The sequence below is a fragment of the Leptonychotes weddellii genome, chromosome 3 (assembly GCF_054177405.1).
Source record: "Leptonychotes weddellii isolate Sample4059 chromosome 3, ASM5417740v2, whole genome shotgun sequence".
Classification (NCBI taxonomy): Eukaryota; Metazoa; Chordata; class Mammalia; order Carnivora; family Phocidae; genus Leptonychotes; species Leptonychotes weddellii.
The window spans coordinates 161,765,151-161,786,183 of record NC_138371.1 but is presented as its reverse complement, the minus strand read 5'-3'; the positions used below and the strand labels follow the sequence as shown (position 1 = coordinate 161,786,183).

At 40.7% G+C, this 21,033-nt stretch overlaps 1 long non-coding RNA gene across 1 annotated transcript in view; it reads left to right on the top strand.

Moving 5' to 3' along the window:
• Positions 1-10,774, top strand: part of LOC145720682 (uncharacterized) — a 32,628-nt gene extending 21,854 nt beyond the window's left edge. The window contains exon 5 of the long non-coding RNA XR_014143851.1: positions 10,565-10,774. This is a non-coding gene — a long non-coding RNA (uncharacterized LOC145720682). The remainder of the gene's footprint in view (positions 1-10,564) is intronic.
• Positions 10,775-21,033: the final 10,259 nt, after the last annotated feature.

The window sequence follows — 21,033 nt, the reverse complement described above, 5'->3', positions numbered from 1 at the left end:
GGATTAAAGGAAATTATCCATAAAGTGATCAGCTCAGTGCCCGATAGGCAGGAAGAGTAAAACGTTAGTTATTACAAGAAATAATTAAGGCAATGTTAGAGAGCTTCTACCGCCGACATAACACGCATAATGATTGGTAGAATCACCTTTTCCTCAGATCATTATGAACTGTGGCATGCTATGTATGTTCTGGACACATTTATAAATAACTGAGGTTTGACTGAGTAGGTCATGTGAAAAACATGTAAAAACGTGACTAAAGAGCAGTATATAAGGACCTCGACGTGCACATTTTTCTTTTGTGAATGATTTGTATGAACACTTCTATCATTAATGATTTGAAGGACAGAGATGAAAACTTGTGGGTTCTTGACTCTATAAAGTTAGAAGAGATTAGTTAAAACTGAGCTCATATTTTATAGGAGGTTTAAATAAAAATAGTCAATATATCAGAAAAGCGAACTCCACCCCCTATTCAGAAGCAGGGTGTCCTTTGCTATGGGTCCATAGAGATCTACTAAGGAGAAGCTCCTTTGCAGCTTAGATCAAAGATCTTGTACCTATTAGGTTGTGATGTGAGGCCAAAGACCATCAGAATCCCAATCTTAGGATAGCAGACGGAGTTTTTTATTTTTAAACCCTGTATTTTGGAATAACTCTAGATTTGCAGAAAGGTTGCAAAAGAGTAGAGAGACTTCCTTTGTACCCTTCACCGTAGCTTACCCTTATGTTACCATCCTGTGTAACCACATAGTGATCAAAACCAAGAAATACTGATATATACTTAATAATCGATTTAATATTTAATAATTAATTGACACATACTATTGATACAATGTGTCAGCTAATCTAGAGATTTTTTTTTCTAAGATTTTATTTGTTTATTTGACAGAGAGAAACACAGTGAGAGAGGGAACACAAGCAGGGGGAGTGGGAGAGGGAGACGCAGGCTTCCCGCAGAGCGGGGGGCCTGATGCAGGGCTCGATCCCAGGACCCAGGGATCATGACCTGAGCCGAAGGCAGACGCTTAACGACTGAGCCACCCAGGGGCCCCTAATCTAGAGATTTTATTTGAATTTTACCAGTGTTCCCTGAAGTCCCTTTTCTGATCCCGTGTGGCATTTCTTTGTCATGTCTCTAGTCTCCTCTCATCTGTGAAAATCCTATCTTTCTTGTCTCCGTGACTTTGACACTTTAGAAGAATACTGACCAGTCCAACCCCCTTATTTTCTAGAAAAAGAAACTAAGATCCAGAGAGCACCATACAGTTGGATAATAGTAAAACTCTCAGTGTGCATCTGTCTTATTTTTTTTTCATAAATAAATTGAAGTTAGGCATTTTTGGCAAGAATACCACCAAAGTGATATTGAACTTTTCTTCTACTGCATGATATCAGGAGGAGGTACGTGATGTTTATATGTAATGTCCTCTTGTTGGTGATGTTAATTAGATCATTTGGTTAAGGTGATATCTCAAGGTTTTTCCAGTCCTCCCCCCCTCAGTAACTAATAGATATTTTATTTTTAGACTATGTCAACACACCATCTCTCATCATACAATGATTACTGTGGAATTTGTCTTTTGTTATTTTCTATTTGCATCATTCTTTCTATGTCCCCTTTTCCATGCTTATTTATGTTGTGCGGAGTCATGAGTATTCATTTTATTCTGTGTGTTATAAGACATTACTATCCTTTGTTTTCTTGCTCACCTTGTTCTAGGTTGACCACTGAAGTCTCCTTCAAGTTGGTTTTTCTATTCTTTTGACATACCCCATCATTTTTGAGCACTTCCTTACTTTCTGGCACCACAAAATGTTTCAGGCTCTGCATTTGCTTTTTCTGCCCTGATGCATGAGTCAACTATTTCCCTAAGATTCTACTTCATTTTAATGGAAAAACCAAGATCTGGATGGTAGGTGACCAACAGAGTTTTAGTCAACAATGATTGTAAGCACCAGAGGGAAGAATAAAAAATGGTCATTGGCATTCAGTGCCAGGTAACAAACTATATGTGAGATCTTGATACCAAGTATATTAGTCATCTATTGCTGTGTAACAAATCACTCCCACATGTAGCAGCTTAAAACAACACACATTTATTACCTATCTGACACTTTCTGTGGGTCAGGGCATCTAGACATGGCTTAATTGGGTCCTCTGTTTCAGGGTTTCTAATAGGCTATCATTAAGGTGTAGACCAGTGCTAAGGTGTAGAACCATCCTAAGGTTCAACTGGAGAAGGATTGACTTCCAAGCTCGTGTTTTTGTTAGCAAGATTTGCCTCTTTGTGGGTGTTGGCCTGAGGGCCTTAGTTCCTTGCTGGCTATTGGCTGGAGGTTGCCCTCAACTTTTTGTCATATGGGGCCTTGTGAACAAGGCAGCTTGCTTCAGAAAGGGTTGAGGCTGAGAAGGCAAAAGAGGGTTCGCTAGCAAGAGGGAAGACCCTCTTTTACAACTGAATCACAAAGATCCTATGATTTTTGTCATATTCTCTTCTCTCTTCTTTTGTGCCATACCCATTCTCTTCCAACTCTGTCTACCTAAAACATCTCTTGGTAACCTCCCTTTCTTACTCCAGGGCTGGCAAGAAAAATATTCTGCTGTGGAAACCAAGATGACACAAAACCACATAGATTACATTCTAGAACTAGTTACATTTGTGTTTTTGAAAGGCAGTTTCTACAAATGGATGTTTGGCCAAATCTAGACTCTGACCCTGAATATGATAATGGCTGCTGTTAGATTAGTCGAGAATTTTAAATTGTTTGCACCTGACAATAATGCTATAGTGTCAACCTTGATGGGCTGTTACCTTTCTTCAATAAAGAAGCAGAATTTGTGAAGCTGAAAAAGACCTCGGAATAAGGCAGACCAAACTCCAACTCCCTTTATTCTCCAGCTGAAGAAACCAAGACCAAGTATGGTAATGGTAAAACTGGCAAGTCAACGACTCTAGGCAAATATACCAAATCCTTCATTCTTTCCTCAAACAGTACTTCTGTAACAAAAGGGATCATTTGTTCTTATAAACCTTTTCCTAAACTTTTTGCTGACCAACGTTCATTCCTTCACTCATCCAACTGAATCAAGCACTCATTCTGTTCCTAATGTGCTGGGGATACCAAGATGAATGAAGTGTGTCTCAATTCTGTTGTAACACAGAGAGTAGGGGAAGAGAGAGGGACGTGTGAACACACCATCTGATGGGGAAAAGGTCTAAGGGAGTTATGCATAAGGAACCTTGAATACAAAGAGAGGAAGACAATACAAGTTACTTTTTAGTATTTTTCACACATCTAAAGACAAATGGACTCTCTTCAGTGTGGCACAAATGTTACATTGGAAATCTATGTCATTGGTGGTTATGGACATTTGAGTGGGACAGTCTTGGCTCCTGTCCATTGAATTCCAGTAACACGTACCTCCTGGATCAAAAACAAATGCACCAGGACCGCCAAGGGTGTGAGCTGCGTTGGTCGAGAACCTCTGCCTTAGCTAATAGACAGCAAGCATCTACCTGCAGTAAAGCCGCTGAGCTCACTCTGAGAAACAAACAGAAGCGGAATGATGTTTTCCAAACGGTTTGAAGCACTAAAAATAAGAGTGTAAGTTTGGAGCAGATGGTTTTGGCTGATGATCAATTACATTAGCCAAATGCAAACACAAGCATTGCATTCTATAAAAATAGCAGAGATCTCACCATTTTACAGTTGCATCTTATTAATTCCACATCTCACAAATTTGGCTTTGGATTAGGACAGACTCACGTTTATTTTTGCTTTGACTTGGATAAATGAGTTCACTAAGCAAAAACATAAACAAACAACGGAGAAAGAAAATACTTGCCTCACTTATGCACAATCAACATCACTCATTTTACAGGTAAAAAACAAACATGTAACTCGTGAATGATTCCAGTAGTTAGGGAAGCTCAGCTTGATAATTATAGGAGCAATTTTAAAAAGGAGAATTATAAGTATGTGTTTGTTTGCTAGGGTTGCCATAACAAATGGCCACAAACTGGGTGGTTTACGACAACAGAAACTCATCCTCTCATGGTTGTGGGGGCCAGGAATCTGAGCTCAAGGTGGAGGCCGTCTGCTCTCTCTCTGGAGGCTCGAGGGGAGAATCCCTCCTTATCTCTTCCAGCTTCTGCTGGCTCCAGCCCGGTCCTTCGCAAACTCTTTCCTTTTCCAGCCGGATTTCAATGACCCATCTCAGGGCCTTTGTAATACTATTCCCCACGCTTGGGACACTACCTTCCTCCTCATCCCCGAGTTCTGATGTCCTTGCCACTGTTCCACTGCCCCATCACTTTCTCTACCTCAGTGTGTCCATGTGTCATGGATGCAGGGCTCACGGCTCTTCTTCATTATCATCAGCCTGGTACCTAGTGCAGTGCCTGGCATAGAGTACGTGCTCAGTGAACATATTTTCAAGGAACGAATCAATAAGGAAGGGAGGAAGGGAAGAAGGAAGGAAGAGCAGACGGAGGTGTGGGAAGGTCAAGTTACTTTCTATGTATTGGGTGCGCTAACTTATTTAATTATCCCAACCACCCAATCACATAGCTGTTATGCGTACCATCTTCATTTCATTTTATTTTAGTTTATTTTTCATTTTATAAGTGGTAAAAAACAGAGGCTCAGGAAGAAGAATGTGCCCAAACTGCTTTAAAACCTTTGGGGAGGGGCACCTGGGTGGCTCAGTCGGTTAAGCGGCTGCCTTTGGCTCAGGTCATGATCCCAGGGTCCTGGGATCGAGCCCCGCATCGGGCTCCCAGCTCAGCGGGAAGCCTGCTTCTCAATCTCTCCCACTCCCCCTGCTTGTGTTCCCTCTCTCACTGTCTCTCTCTCTGTCAAATAAATAAATAAAATCTTTAAAAAAATATTAAAACCTTTGGGGAATAATTATTCAGAAAGAAAGGAACTAAAAATGACTCGTGTGAGGTTGGCTGTGGTAGAAAAGTCTGGAAGGATAGCCACCAAATGTTAATAGGGTTATCTTTGAGTGATGGATTGTATTATTAAGTTTTTGCTTTTCTTGCTTATCTGAATGATTTTTTAAAAAAATGAACCAATATTTAACAGGTGATAGGCAGCTGAATTTGGGCTGGAGAGCAGGGGGTATAATCATCTCTGATGGAAAGGGTGCATTTCTGGAACACAGGACAGGCCAGAGTTGCAAGGAGAGAGTAGTTTAATATACTTCATGTCTTGGAGCTTGAGGTTAGACCCAGGAGTCAAATGACTTGTAGTTTCGTTTTGTGTGTGTGCAGCGTAAAACCAGAATGTTGTTTAACCACTGATGCTACATTTTGTTTATTTTTCAATAAGAATCAGAAATGTTCTGTGTGTTTCTAAATCATGCAGCCAGTTTTGCTTTTGAGCATCCTGAAGAATGCTGTTTTCTCTACTATTGCCTCCAGTAGCCACGTTTCATGCTTCAGAGGGGAAAAGTCCTTCCTCAGTACTCTAACTGCTTCTGGAATTGGAGTAAGTATCTCACACCTTTAGCCTTCTTTGCGCTAAATTTTATTCCGGAGGTTAAATGTACAGCTCTCAAGCTTTGCTCTTCAGCTCTGATTTATTTATTTATTTATGTTTCTTTGACACTTTTAACTGTGGGAATAAACAGATAATCAGCAGAGTCCCTCTCATTATGCTGGGCCCACCTGCTTTCTCTCACTAGTGGATTAAGCAGGACAGTTAGTGCCTGGTGGGGCTCCCTGTACACTCATCTACGTGGTCTGACTCATCCAACATTGTGATTGTTTTGCTGTTGTCCTCCATCCTATGTTTGTTTCCTGAAGATAGCAGCTCTATTTGGCCCCCAAAAGATAGCCTTGTTCTTACAACTGTGGAATCTTCCCATCTGAAAAGTGTAGAGCGGTTGCATTAGTCAGGGTTCTCCAGAGAAACAGAAACGATAGAATGTGTATGTGTGTATGTATGTGTGTGTTTATACATGTAGAGGGATGTGTATCTCTCTATATATGTATGTATATATACATATATTCACATCTATTTTCTATCTATCTATCTATCTATCTATCTATCTATCTATCTATCATCTATCTATCAAGAGATTTTAAGGGATTGGTTCACGTGGTTATCAAGGCTGGCAAGTCTAAAATCTGCAGGGTGAGCCAGCAGGCTGAAGACCCCGGAACAACTGATGTTGCAGTTCAAGTCCAAAAGCCACCTGCTGGCAGAATTCCTTCTTGCTCAGCAAGGTCAGTCTTGTTCCATTAAGGCCTTCAACTGATTGGATAAGGCCCACCCACACTGTAGAGAATAATCTACTTTACTCAAAGTCCACCAATTTAATGGAGATACTTATTCCTTATTTTTCCCTGGCTTATCCGTTGAGGTTGTTTTGATATCTTGTGACATGCTGCAGTGAAATTTAGTTTTATTTACGTTAGGGTCTGCTGTTTCTCTTTAGAATTACCAAGGGAGCGGGTGGATATAACAGGGGAAAAATTACACAGGAAGCATTTTATTTTATTTTATTTTTAAGATTTTTATTTATTTGAGAGAGAGAGAGATTGAGAGAACAAGCAGGAGGAGGGGCAGAGGGAGAAGCAGACTCCCTGCCGAGCAGAGAGCCCAGTGTGGAACTAGATCCCAGAACCCTGGGATCATGACCTAAGCTACCCAGGTGCCCAGACAGGAAGAATTTTATTTAAAGAGTATTCAGAATGAAACAAGTGAAACAAAAGGAAAACATAAGCAATGTGTAAGTTCAGTTGGCTCCATTCTTGAGACCATTCTGGTTCAGGATAATTTTCTCAAGCTCTGGCCCAGCCCATGTCTTTTCTTCTCTTTTCCATCAGATTTTCTAACAGTTCTGCAACTTTGAATCATTCCTAGGAGGCTTGGGAGTTTTCATTTGTAAAACTTGGGAATTTACCTCTATTTGGAATCTACAGGGTCTACCTATGTTTTGGCAAATAGCAAGCTAACATTTGGCATGGGCATTTTGGAGCCTCCCTGGTTGCCCCAAGGTGCTGGGGATCATGGCAATATGGGGTCGTTGGGAAACCAGCCTAGGATGATTTGGCTGACCTACAACTGGTCATTCCATTGAATTGGTGACCTTTGGAAATCTCTGAGCAGTAGTAGGTAGCAGTAGGACTTTGGTTTTATATTGATAACTGACGGCCATCCGGATTTCACACAATGCTGCCACCCTAATGCTTTGGCAGTTAAAAAGGGATGCTCAACATATCGAGTCCAAAATACACCACATGCAAATACCTTCTCTTCTTCACGGTTCCTGTTTCTATGCCTTAGCACATGCAAATTATGCACCTTACCACCAGCCCATACTTGGAGAAGATCCATGAGATCTGTACATGCCATTGTAACATCTCTGAGATGGGTGAAAAGGTTGGTAACGTGCCAGAATCCGTTCCAAAAACAACTAGCATAGAATACACCTCTTAAGTTCTGAGTCGATTAATCTGGATTGCACTTTACAGGGTTCAGAACAAGGTCAGAAGATAGGGTTGGGTAAGAGCACCATGTCATTGAAGGTAAGTGAATGTTGATGACAGACTGAATGGAGAACAAGAAAGGCAGACGGAAGAGTCAGTTGGCAATGCCCAGAGGCATGCAGGTATGTTCCACACATCTGGGAAGAACCTGCTACCTAGGTTTCTTTCATACAACAGACTTGCCAGGCAAGGTCCCTGGGCCTTGTCTTTGTGTGAATTCTGAGGAGGTGTTATATTACATTATCTATAACCAGGTTTAAAAGAAATTCCTCATAACTGAAATATAAAATGATCATGTAAACCTCTTATGACTTTAAAAAGTGTTACAGTTAAACCATGTTTCTCTCTTGCTTTGAGACACTGTCAGATCTTCTATTCTCTACAATTCTACAGCCATTAACATAGAGTGAGTGAGTAGCAATTAACATTTAACAGAAATAGTGTGTCGTGACATGGTCCACAAAGGTCTCATGTTATATTCTTCTCTCCAAATTTTTGCATCTTACATTTTGACAAGCACTCCCTAACCCACTTAAGTTTAAACTCCAATGTGTCCTTTAAGTTTTGGCTTTAATGATGAAATCATTTCTTGGGCACTCGTGTACTCTGCTTTTGGGAGTGGAGATGGTGCAATCTTTCTGGAAGGCAATTTGGAAACATGTAACAAATGCATTACAAATAAACAAGTACTTCAACACAACAGTCTGACTTCTAGGAATTTAACCTGTGAAAATAAGAGATGAATATAAAAATCAATTGACAAAGATGCTTGTTGCAGAATTATTAATACAGGTGAAAAACTGCAAACAATACTGAATGTCCAAAAATAGAGGAATTGATTAAAGCTATTATGATAACATCACAATTACTTATTGTGCAGTGAGTTATTACATAGCCTTTAAAATCAGATGAGAAAATGTGCATAATATATTGTTCAGTGGAAACAAATTATACTACAGAATGTAATATGATCACAATTTTGTTTAAAATTATGTTTATGTACTGAAGAAAGATTGAAGGTATAAACATCAAAATGTAAACCATAGTTATCTTTGAATAAAGGAATAATGGGTGAATGCCTTCCTCTTTGGCTTCCTTGATACATTATAAACTTTCTACATTGAAATGAATCATTCCTTCACAAAAGGGTAAATGTGAAGTCAATGTTAGAGAAGACCCACAAGAAGCCAGACAGCAAAGGTCTAAACAAGATTTCATACGTGGATGCCCTAATTTTGCTGCACAGGGGAGAGTGGGTGCACATGAGGAAGGAGGGAAGGAAGAGATGATCAATGAATAATCCCAATTAGGCAGCCTTGAGTAGGACCCTGCCTAGGGAATCTCCAAAAATAAAGAGAAGAAATTAGTCTCAGGGAACCCCCAGTTGGAAGGAGTGATCAGACTGCACCTAAAATAAACTGAAAGACTCCAAACAAAAAGGTGGAGTCTGGGAATGGAGTGACAAAGGAATGAGATCAAATCTCTAGGGAAATGTCTTCAGGGGTTGGCAGGGGGGAGTCTTCCAGGAGCAGGACCCTGGGAGGCCAACCCTAGAAGGCAGGTGTCATTAACTGTAAGATTTACAAGGCCCTGGGCGTGTAGGGTATGTGGGGGCAAGAACTGGGCATGGGAGCTTGGGGGGTTGCAGTTGGGTTGAAGGCAGAGTTTCTGGAGTTTCCAGTCTTTTGGGATGAGCTTGAGATTTGAACTTTGAGGTGTAACCTCCACATTTTATAACTGTTGGCATCTTAATTTTTTTTTAAAGATTTTATTTATTTATTTGAGAGAGAGAATGAGAGAGAGCACATGAGAGGGGGGAGGGGCAGAGGGAGAAGCAGACTCCCTGCCGAGCAGGGAGCCCGATGTGGGACTCGATCCTGGGACTCCAGGATCATGACCTGAGCCGAAGGCAGTCGCTTAACCAACTGAGCCACCCAGGCGCCCCCATCTTAAATTTTTTTTAAATTAATAGACTATTTTTTTATAGTAGTTTGCAGAAGAATTGAGCAAAAAGTAGAGGGATTTTGCCTATGTCCCCTTCCCCCTGCCCCTAGTTTCTCCTATTATTAAACACCTTACATTTATTACAGTTGAGGAGCCAACGTTGATATGTTATTATGAACTGAAGTCCGTAGTTTGCATCTAGGTCCACTCGTTGTGTTACACATCCTGTGGGTGCTGACAAGTGTCTCTACCATTACAGCGTCATTCAGAATAATTTCACTGCCCTAAAAATCCCCTGTGCTCCACCTATTCATCCCTCTCTCTCTTCCCCTGAACCCCTTGGCCACCACTGACCTCTCTTCTGTCTCCACAGTTTCCACAATGACATAGAGTTGGAATCATACAGTTTATAGCTTTTTCAATTGGCTTTGTTCACTAAGTAACATACTTTTAGGTCTCTGCATGTCTTTTCATGGCTTGATAAGGCTTTTAAAAAAAAATATGTGACTAGAATTCCATTTTATGGGTGTACCATTCAGTTTGTTTATGCATACAACTATTGAAGGGCATCTCGGTTGCTTCTAGCACCTTTATTTGTTTTTAATAGCTTTATTGAGATATAATTGATATATGATAAACCGCAAGTCTACCATTTGATGAGTTTTCACATACTTACACACCAGCGAAACATTGCCAAAATCAAGATAATGAATGTACCTACTGCCCCAAAGTTTCCTCATGCCCTTTTTAATTCCCTCTTCACAACCTTACCTGCCAGGCAAACACCCTGATTTCTGTCACTTGAGATTAGTTTGCATTTTCTAAGGTTGATATAAATGGAATCATATAGTATGAACCCATTTTGTCTGACTTCTTTCATGAAGCACAAGGGAGAGGGAAGCATTTCCCCTGGATTCTGTAGAATTATAAATTTCAAGAAGTTGGCAAGTCTCCTGAAGATGTCAACTAATAATATGCAGCCAGAGATTTGTCCTAATGTCGACTCTCCCCTCATTAAATAGCTCCTTATATTTGACTTCAGTTATGACGATAGCCAAAACTGTTCTATCCTTCAGAGTCATGTTACAAATGAGTCTCTACTCTCTTTGGTACAGGCATGAAGCATTTTCACAATCTGATACAATGAACGTTCCAATCCCCCCCTGGATGCTTCCACTCTCTATGACTGCCACGTTTTGATATGACTGCCACAGTTTTGACTGAGTGAAGCTTTCAGCCTTCTTTAGCTCTGTACTTTGACAACTGCAAATTATGGAAAAGCATTTTCATTGTATAATTAATGGAGGATAAAAGTAGATTATAAAAATGTGTGTATTATAATTCCAATTTGATTAAAAAGACTACTGAAGGAATGAAGAATTATATTCCTCTGCAATGATAAAGAGCAAAAAATTAATTAGAATTTTTTCCTCAATGGTGCAATTATGAGTGATTTAAGTTTTCTTCCTCATCCTTTTCTGTGTTTTGCAAATTTTCTAAAATGACTTGTGTATTGTCATCAGAAATAGTGTGAAAAAACTTTATGTTAAGCCCCAAATTTGGGCTTTTGATTTGCAAGATATCAGCAAGTAATTTGGAATCGTTCCCATCTCCAACTACCTTGAGCCCTAAGGCAATGAGAGTCATTATTTATCATCCATCATTCATTCATTCCGTTACATCTACAACAAACATTTTTTATTCAGTTACTAGGTGCTAGGCTCTGTGTTAGATGTTGGATATAAAGATGAACAAAACAGCCATCCCTTTCCTTTGGAAAGACCCCTCTATAATTAGTTATCTGGGTCCGTTCACTGAGTTGAATGGGTCAGTCAAGGGGAGTGCTTAAGATTTCAACCAGGAAGTAGGCCTTGAAAGAGAAGGAGAATTGTGCTGCTCTTGGTTCTCAAAGGTGAACCCATTCCAATGACAAATGTCATTCTGCGTGATCATACGGTGCTTCCATCAGTTACTGCAAAAACAACGAAGAGCCTTTAGAGTGCTTTAGGGTCTTGGAAACTGCTGTTCTATCAGTGTGCTTGCTGACTCTGTTCTTCCAGAGAGTTTGTAAAGTTAATGTTTACTTTATGATAATTGTAGATTCCTACGCAGTTGTAAGAAATAAAACAAAGAGGTTCCATGTGCCCCTGATCCAATTTCTCCTAATGGTACCATCTTGCAGAACTATAGTACAGATCACACATTTTGGAGAGTTTATTTTTTTTAAAGATTTTATTTATTTATTTGACAGAGAGAAACACAGGAGAGAGGGAACACAAGCAGGGGGAGTGGGAGAGGGAGAAGCAGGCTCCCTACTGAGCAGGGAGCCGGAGGCAGGGCTCGATCCCAGGACCCCGGGACCATGACCTGAGCCGAAGGCAGACGCTTAAGGACTGAGCCACCCAGGCACCCCTTGGAGAGTTCAATACTAGAAAAAGGGAAAAGAGACAGCGTGGAGTCCTCATCAAACTTTGAACATAGCAGTCAACGCTCCCTTTCTTAGCAGGATTCTGCAACATTGGCCCTTTCTCTCACACTGTTTAATAAAGGCCTCCCTCAAGATAGGTTTCTCTTTACATCTTAAAATATTTAACTATTTTTTTAAAGGGTGATGTGGCAATCACCCTAAATCTGGATTATTTTCTTGGATGAAGTTAACATATAAATGTGAAAGAACATCAGGTTGTGGGGACTCTGGACAGAATAACTTCACCTGTAAACATTAAGTCTGTTTGTAGGAAGAAAACTGACGGAAGGAACATTCCTGAAGGGGCTCATCCAGCTGTGCACAGTCTCAAAGGAGCCCTGACAGTGGCAACCAGAAGTGAATGCCATCTCCAGTGACAACCAGCGATGGGCCACACCCAAGGAGGCTTCTCTTTCTTCTGCAAGAAGACGAACGGCCACACTCAGAAACTCTATAAAGAGTTCAGTTCAAGGGAAAAGTCTTGGAGGGGAAGAGAGGGAAAGTGTTTCCAGGAGGAGCCCAAGCCACCTCCCAATTCAGAAGGAAGTAAAGGAGCTCCCTGGGTCTTTCAAATCGATGGAAAAGCAAGTAAGTCAGGAGGCCACGTGGATGTTTACCTGAAGTTTATCCTTAAAGGCACAGTGCTTCCTTGTTCTCATACATGAATTCCTTTAATAAATAGTACTGAGCACTTGCTATCTGTCCATCCCTCACTGTTGAGCTGGCAGAGAGATGAGAATTTTTTTTTAAAGATTTTATTTATTTATTTGAGAGAGAGAAAGTGAGAGAAGGAGAGCGAGAATACGCACAAGCCAGAGGAGGGGCAGAGAAGCAGACCCCCGCTGAGCAGGGAGCCTGAAGCAGGACTCAATCCCAGAACCCTGGGATCATGACCTGAACCTAAGGCAGATGCTGAACAGACTGAGCCACCCAGGTGCCCCAGAGAGATGGGAGTTAAGAGTGACTTTTAAATATGAGATGCTTGAGGCAAAGATGAGAGGGAAAAAAGTGTCCCTATAAGGAAATAGATTTCTCATATTTTACTCTCCTGATCGCCTAGTGTCAGGAAAGAGCACCGCACTATGAATCAGGAGACTGAGGCTTCGTGGCTGACTAGATGGGTAGGCCTTGGTTTTCTCAATTGAGAGTCCTGGTCTAAATGATTTTTAAACTTCTTCTCCAGATCTGTAGTTTGTGGGGTGATGCGGTTCAGAGACCATGGGTAACTCTCATTGTGGACTGAAAGGAGAACCCGGTACCGCCTGACACAGGCTAGCCTTCACAGAAGTGGGCTTCCCTCCACCCCATCTGGAATTTTCCATGAGATTAAGCAGAGTTCAATGTATCACTAAAAATAAGCTAGGGCTTAGATGACTTCTCTTCAGCGTCTCCTCTTCATCCACGTGACTCCTACCGTCTCTCCTTCTAAACCCAGCAGCCTGAGAATGTGGTGAGTGTGACCTCATTGCGAAAAGTGCATGAGCTTATGAGCTCTGATGCCCAGGTTTACCACTTATCATCTGTAATGGGCTGAATTGTGTCCCCTGTCACCAAATTTATATGTTGAAGCCCTAAGCCCAGTACCTCAGTGTACAACCCTATTTGAGAATAAGGCCATTGCAGATCTAATTAGAGGTAAGATGAAGTTGTGCTGGACCAGCTTGGGCCCCGAAACCAATGCACTGCTATCCTTATAAGTAGGGGGGATTTGAATACATATGGGCACACGAGGGGAAGGCCATGTGAAGATGGGGTGTTGTGTTACCACAAGCCAAGGAACCCACCAGAAGCTGAGAGAGAGTCCTGGAATAGACCCTTACCTACTATTTTTAGAGGGAGCCTGGCCCTGTCAGCACCCGACCTCCAACTTCCAGCCTCCAGAACTGGGAGAGAGTCAATGCCTATTGGTTCAAGTCATTCCGTTTGTGGTACGTTGTGTGAAAGCAGTCAAATGAGGAGGAGGCCATTGGTCTGAGGTGGTTCTAATGCGCTGGTAGTCTACATAAGCAAACCAAAACCTAAGCCAGCGTGAACTCATGGAAGAGGATGCAACCACAGAAGCTAGAGCCAATCAAATAGTTTCCTTGCTTTGCTTCCCCACTCTCTGAGGAAAAGCCTTGTCCCCAGTTCCTGTTGGGGGAGGGCTCCTAATCACTTCTGGTTTGGGGTTTCCCAATTTGAATTGATGTTCACTGAAATAAACTCTTCAAAATTTAAAATGCTTCAGTTTGTCCTTCAGTTCCTCATGACAGCCATAGCAAACTAATATACCATCTGCGCAATCTTGGGTAACTCACACAAATTCTATGAGTTCAACTTTTCTCAGTGGAAATTGAAGACAGATAGGGAGGTGTGGTTTTTTTTTGTTTTGTTTTGTTTTGTTTTTTTAACTCTTCACCCTCCATGGTTCCCGGTCCCCTTATGCACCATGACTTTGCTTGTTCAAGTACAGTTTTACATTTCCTCGGGTCTTCAGTGAGGACAAACATGTTTCCACCGAGGGTGCTCATCCCTCCATCATTTCTGCATCTTCTGCTGAGTTCTGACCTGGCCTTTGAACTGTCCTGCTCAAGAGGGAATCCATTTCCACGGTATAAATTCAATAGATTTTGTGACTGTACAAATATTATGTTATTATAAGCTTCTTTTATAACAAAAGCTAAACCAAAGCCTCTATGAAATTATCTTGTTTTGTCTGCTTTTCTTCTTAGACTAGAACATTTTTTTTAGAAATGAAAAATTCATAACAGGGAAATTTACATTTGGCAGGCAGCTGTCTGCCATGATTTGTAAGAACATAGTTCTTTTCTATAGCTTATGAAATGAATTGGAAATTTAGAGTTATTCTTTTGGGCTGTGTGTGTGTGTGCACTTGGCTTATTAAAAGGAACTGAATTAGAGCAGCTGAGATTAAATGAGAAGGAGTCATTTTCAAAGAGAATATCAGACACACACCATGGTTAGATGCTTTTTGACAGCAGTTAAAAATAATGAGCTTCGTATAAAGCACCAGATTCAGATCAAGTCATTTTTGAAGATTTATTTTATTTTTCTATTTTTAATGATAGCATTCTTTTTTGTCAGCTCTTAAAATTAAAAAGAATGCTTTCAAATCTGGTTTATCCATAGTCTCTGTGGCTTATTTAAGCTTTGTTCACCCATATCTTTGTTATAATTGATGGGGATTCCTAAGTTCCAAGGCTAAGAGAATAGTATACCTATAAACATAACATATCACTTAATTAATCTTGCAGGATCTCAGAAAGAACAGTTCCAGAGCACCTGGCTGACCCAGTTGGAGGAGCATGTGACTCTTGACTTCAGAGTCATTCGTTTGAGCCCCAGGTTGGGTGTAGAGATTACTTAAATAAATACAACTTAAAAAAAAAAAGAAAAGAAAACAGTTCCTTTCATTTCTAGGTTGAAACATTGCATTATGGATGAGAATATTTTCCATATGTCAAAGTTAGAAGCACTGATTTAGTTCCCAGAAGGAAACATATTATAGAAAGTACTTAAAATTAGGTTCTTGGATTAGGTGTGTGTATGTGTAAAGGTATGAATGCGTTTGTGTGCATGCGTGCATGCATATGTGTGTATTAATTGATAAATCTTGGGATAAAGATTCAATGGGGAGGATTTTTTAGTATCCTAGTGGAATTTTCCCCCCTTCTTGGTTGTCCGTTGAAATAGAGGCATTATGGGCATTATGGGCTATTGATTAAGAAGGTAATGGCTCTCCAAACAAATAAAACATGACATAATGGGTCAGACTAATGATTTGCCAGTACAGAAATTTAAAAAGTTGACCGTGGTGTCAATGGATTCTTTTATGGAAATGACAATAATTATAGTCACTATTTGCTGAGTAGCTACTGTGTGCCAGGTTCTGCTAGGCAATTTATATGTGGCGCCATATTTAACCTTTAGAATTAAACTTCATATAATAAACCTAGATATTATCATCTTGGATTGACAGATGGAGAAGCTGGAGCTAACAGAAGGTAACCACATTGTCCAAGGTCATCGAACTAGGAAGTAGCAGGGTCAAGATCAATAAAACCAATCTGGGGTGTGCCAAAGCCATAGTGCTTTTACTAAACTCACAGAAAAAGTTTCTCTGCCTAATGTCATCCTCACAAATGTCCCTCATTCTGAATTTTTTGACTTAAATTTTTTAATGTACGATTTAAAAGAATAAGTACTGTATAGCCTGGTTCAAAATCCAAAATGTACGAACGTATAGAACAAAAATAAGTCTCATTTACTCTCTGATCTCCCAACCCTTTAAGCTTCCTTCCCAAAGACAGCCAACTTGTTTCCTGCGTATATCCCATTCACTTACACCCAGCTAGCTAGGCATGGCCTCTCCCTCCCTCCCTCCCCCAACCCATTCACATGTAAACGTCAGCACAATGACTTCACAGTTATGTACCTTATGTTTTTCACTTGACAATACATTTTGGTGATCCTTCTAGACCCCAAACAGTTCTAGCCACACCTTTATAAACTCTGGTGGATCTGTTAGTATTAGAGCTGTCCTGAAGAGTTTACATTTTCAACTGGTACGATTTCTTGCAAACTTGTAAATGGTACTTGCTGGGTTTGATCAGAAGTGGGCAGAAAGGGGAGTGATTCCTCTCCTTCCAAAGATCCATATTTTGAAGGAGGAGTAGCTAGATTACCTACCCAAATGAGTCATTAAATTGTAGGGGTACACATGAAAAAAATCTAACTTAATACCTGTTCCCAGGGTGGGGGATAAAAAAACAAAGGATAAAATAAGAATCGGAAGGCAGCAGTGTGCATCACAAAGAGCTGAGGTGAATATAAGGATGAGCGATGCAAAAATCTGAAATTAAAATATGTGTTTGATGTATAAACACAGCCTTAGCGACAGACTATCCCCAAATTGGACGGAAAGACCGCCTCTGACTTAAATATCAGAAACCACACAGCACATTCCTAACCCTTAATTCCCCTGAAGAACAATTTACACCACCAAGAAAAGAAAAGCTCTTAGATGTAGAAAGCAAAACCCTTATCAGGACAGATGCCCAGCATTTAGGAAACAATTTGGACACAGGGGAAAAAAAATAATCTCTTCTCCCCATGATGTGGCAGCAGAGAATAGATCAAAAAGCATCAGGCAGAGGAGTCCAGCAGGGACTGAAAACGGGGAGGATTTTCACATTCAGAGGCGTGGAGAAAAGGACAGGCAACTCACTGACAGGCAGAAGAAAGATGTAAATGATTTTTTCTGTATTAACCTTAGCAACAGCTCTAAAACATTTACTGCCCCATTGGATTGTTTACCAGGCTTTGAGCCATGTCTTCCTCCTTTGAATGTTGGGAAGCACAGGCTGGTATCTTATCTGCAAGGCTTTGCATGCCCACCCTGTACCATTCACTCACAGACTCCAAGGATCTGATTCAATTCACTCCCAGGAACACGCACTGAATCCCTCTTCCATGCAAGAAGGTGTTAGGTGCTGAAATGCAAAATGGAAGTAGGCAGAACATTCTTTTTATTAAGATGCTTCCCTCTACTGTAAAACAAATTGCTTTTTAATAAGGCATTCTCTACTTTCAGATTATTTAGCTCTGTGATACCCAGCCTCCTCTCAACTGGGTTTCAGAACATTCCTTAGAATAGTCCGTGATTTTATGGCTTCCACTGGCAGCAAATGGTCTCAATCAGCCCATGAGATATCTCCTCCTGGATTCTGCTCTTCAGTCTCTAGCAAAGACTTTTGCTTTTGTAAATAAGGCAATATTTAATTACAGCTATGCTCATGACAAGACATCTTCTTAGCTTCTCTTGGCTTGGTTCTTAGATGTCTGATTACTTGCACCAACTTCTCAAGAATTCCTGAATTCTTCTCTAACCCTTGGCTTGCTTACAAACAATGACTTGGTTGGGTGTTTCTTACCTTTGGACTTATACAGACATATATGTGTGTATATATATATATATATATGTATATCTATATATATATATACATCTATATCTGATATTTAGAGATTTGAGATAGGCTGGAAAAATGCATAAATTTGCAAAAGGATAAAAATAAGAATCCCAGAATCCAGGAACATGTGGGAAAGAAAATATCAAACTAGATAAGTACTGTGTGAATCAGTTGCTTGACATGGGGCCTGCAAACTGGCTCTAAGCTTCATAACTGGTCAAGGCAGAGAAAGAAACACCATTGTAAGATCCACGGGGTCTAAAAGTCCAGGACAAGCTAGTTGCTATGTGAAAGTACAGCTTTCCTGGATATTGAGCCCTGTGAGAAATCTCTCCCCCGGATCTTCATAAAATGGCACCGTGAGGTGTATTACATCACATCAAAAATGCCTTGGAAGTCCCACCTGGTGCTTTCCCACGACATGTCTTCATGTTGGCAGACGGCTTGATATCAAAAGATAATTCTAACTTAATAGAGATAAAAGTAAACTCGTGTTTTGACCCTGTTATGGGTTGAATTGTGTTCCCTCAAAATCGACATGTTGAAACCCTAATCCCCAGTACCACAGAATGTGACTGTCATATGGAGATGAGGCCTTTCAAGAGGTGAAGTTAAAGCAAAGCTGTTAGGGTGGGCCCTAACCCAATCTGACTGACGTCCTTACAAGAAGAGGAAATTTGGACATACAAGGAGGTATTAGGGCCCATTTGCACAGAGGAGAGACCAGGAGGAGAGACAGCAAAAAGACAGCCATTTGCAAACCAAGGAGAGAGGCTTCAGATGAAACCAACCCTGCTGACACCTTGGTTTTGGACCTCTAGCCCTCAGAACTGTAAAAAATAAATTTCTTTTTATTGTGCCATTTTGTTATGGCCACCCTAGCAAACTAATACAGACCCCAAAGGCAAGTCCAGAGGAAAGGAATAGGGGATGGAGATAGGAGAGGCACTTGACTTTGACAAAGCTTCGTGAAAGCTATATGAAAGAAGAGTAGGGATTTAAGTGGGTTTAAAATGCAATAAAATACTTGCTGACCCTCCTGGAGGGGTCCTCTTTACAGAGCCCCTGTCTTTGAGAACAGCAGTCTTGGCCATGAGACGTGCGTTTGCCAATAGAATGTGAGCAGAAATGAGCGAGGTAGACTCCTTTCAAGCAGTGGCCCATCGCTGACTTCTTTGTTACAAGACAAGCAGTATCAGGAGAGTAAGGAAAAGATGCTCCTTCACCCTGAGTTCTGGGGGGGAAGGCAATGTGGAGCATAACCAGAGCTGATGGGTGGTAGACACTGTTTCACAAGCCAATGAGATTTTGAGGTCTTAATTGCTACCTGACTTAGCTTAAGCTAACAGATAACAAGATTGATGAGTGATGTGGCTGCTAAGCAAACCTCATGAGCTAGTTTTTTAGTCATCTTTACTTAGGTTGTATCAGGAATATTGAATTAACTTATAGGAAACATGCACCATGGGGTCAAATGGCAAACTGAATTTTCCAGAAAAAGAGAATATAGGCTAATGGGAGGATTTAAAATTGGTCATATGAAGGAAAAATGGAAGAAACTAAGGAAATTTAGTCTGAAAAAAGAGAAGATAAGGAACAAAATTCTGTGGAAAATGGACTGTACCCATTCTAGGGAGCTGGGGTCGGGGGAGTTCCCAAGGGCTTTTGCTGGAAACATTGGTGAAGGGAATTTTCACTATTTATATTTAAATTCAAATTATATTAAATATTAAATACTTATTAAAAAGGGCGAGTTTCCTAACCTTTAGAATTATTTCTTAAAGGAATCTCCTTATTAGAGGGGTTTAACCAGACGCTGCTGATATCTTGTCAGAAATAGTGAGGAGGGAATTTGTTGTTGGTGGTGATGTGGTGGGGGCCAAGGCTGGAGTGTTGGATTGGACCAGTGGTTTTCAAACATTTTTAGTAGTGTAACAAATCTTATAAGGAACCCTTAACATAATAGTGGTATTTAATAGTCTAAATTTATTTTATATAGTCAAATAAGAACACTTAATTTGTATAAAGTCAATCCCTGTAATGGTGAGACTCTTCTGATGAACATAAAAAATTGAACTGAGGATGTTTACTCACCAACTGTTATCAAGTAGCCTCTCTTTGCCACATGCTATTCTTAGCACCGGGGAAGGGCAACATGGTTAAATTTCTTGCTCCCCTGGAATTTATACCAGAGTAGAAGAGACAGACTATCAGCAGCTAAACCAACAAGCAGGATAATTTTAGACAGTCATAAGTGTTCTGAAGAAAAATAACACAATGCGGTGGAGAGTAGGGGGCTTGATGTAGACACAGTAGAGTGAGTGGTCAGGAACGACCTCTCTCAGGAGCTAACATTTGAGCCGACACCTGAGTGACAAGGAGGATTCTGAAGAACATTCCAGGCAGAGGGAATGGCAGGAGGAAGACCAACGTGGAAATGAACTTGACGTGGCTGAGTACTAGAGTGATGGGTGTGCTCTGTGAAGGCAGAGCAAGAGGGAGAGAGAGGTGGGCAACGCACAGCTCATGGAGGACCTTACATGCCAGTTCTGTTCAAACTATCCACGGTGAAAAATTTAAAAAATAATTAAAAAATTTTTTTCAGCCACAGGCCAACATGCAACCCAATGGGATTAGTCTGTAGCTTATGCTACCAGATCATGTCCATGCAAGTTTGACAACCTCCTAACTAGACTCCTCTTCAATGCGATGAGCCCATTGATCATGTGCTTAAACATTGTGGCAATGCCAAATCGCCATGATAGTTTCTAAATGCTCACTTTTAATTTCTGTCCTTATTGTATTTATTTTGATGCAGACCAGGAACACATGTTTGTGGATCTGTGGCCTTCACCTTGATTAGTGCATGGAAAGGACCTTGGATTTTACTCTAAGTGCATTGGGAAGCATATATAGGGAAGATGGGAAAAAGAAGAATCAAGGACCACTAATAGGATTGTGCTGGGGCTCCTTAACTAAGAAGAAGAAGACTAATGGAGAAAAAAATTGGGTGAAGAGAGTAAAACTTTATTTTGAAATGTTAATTGAGAAATGTCTAGATCTCCAAGTGAGAGGTCAAGTAGGAAATTGGATATATGCGTCTGGGGCTCACAGCTGAGGTCAGGGCCAGAGCTGTAATGTTCCAAAG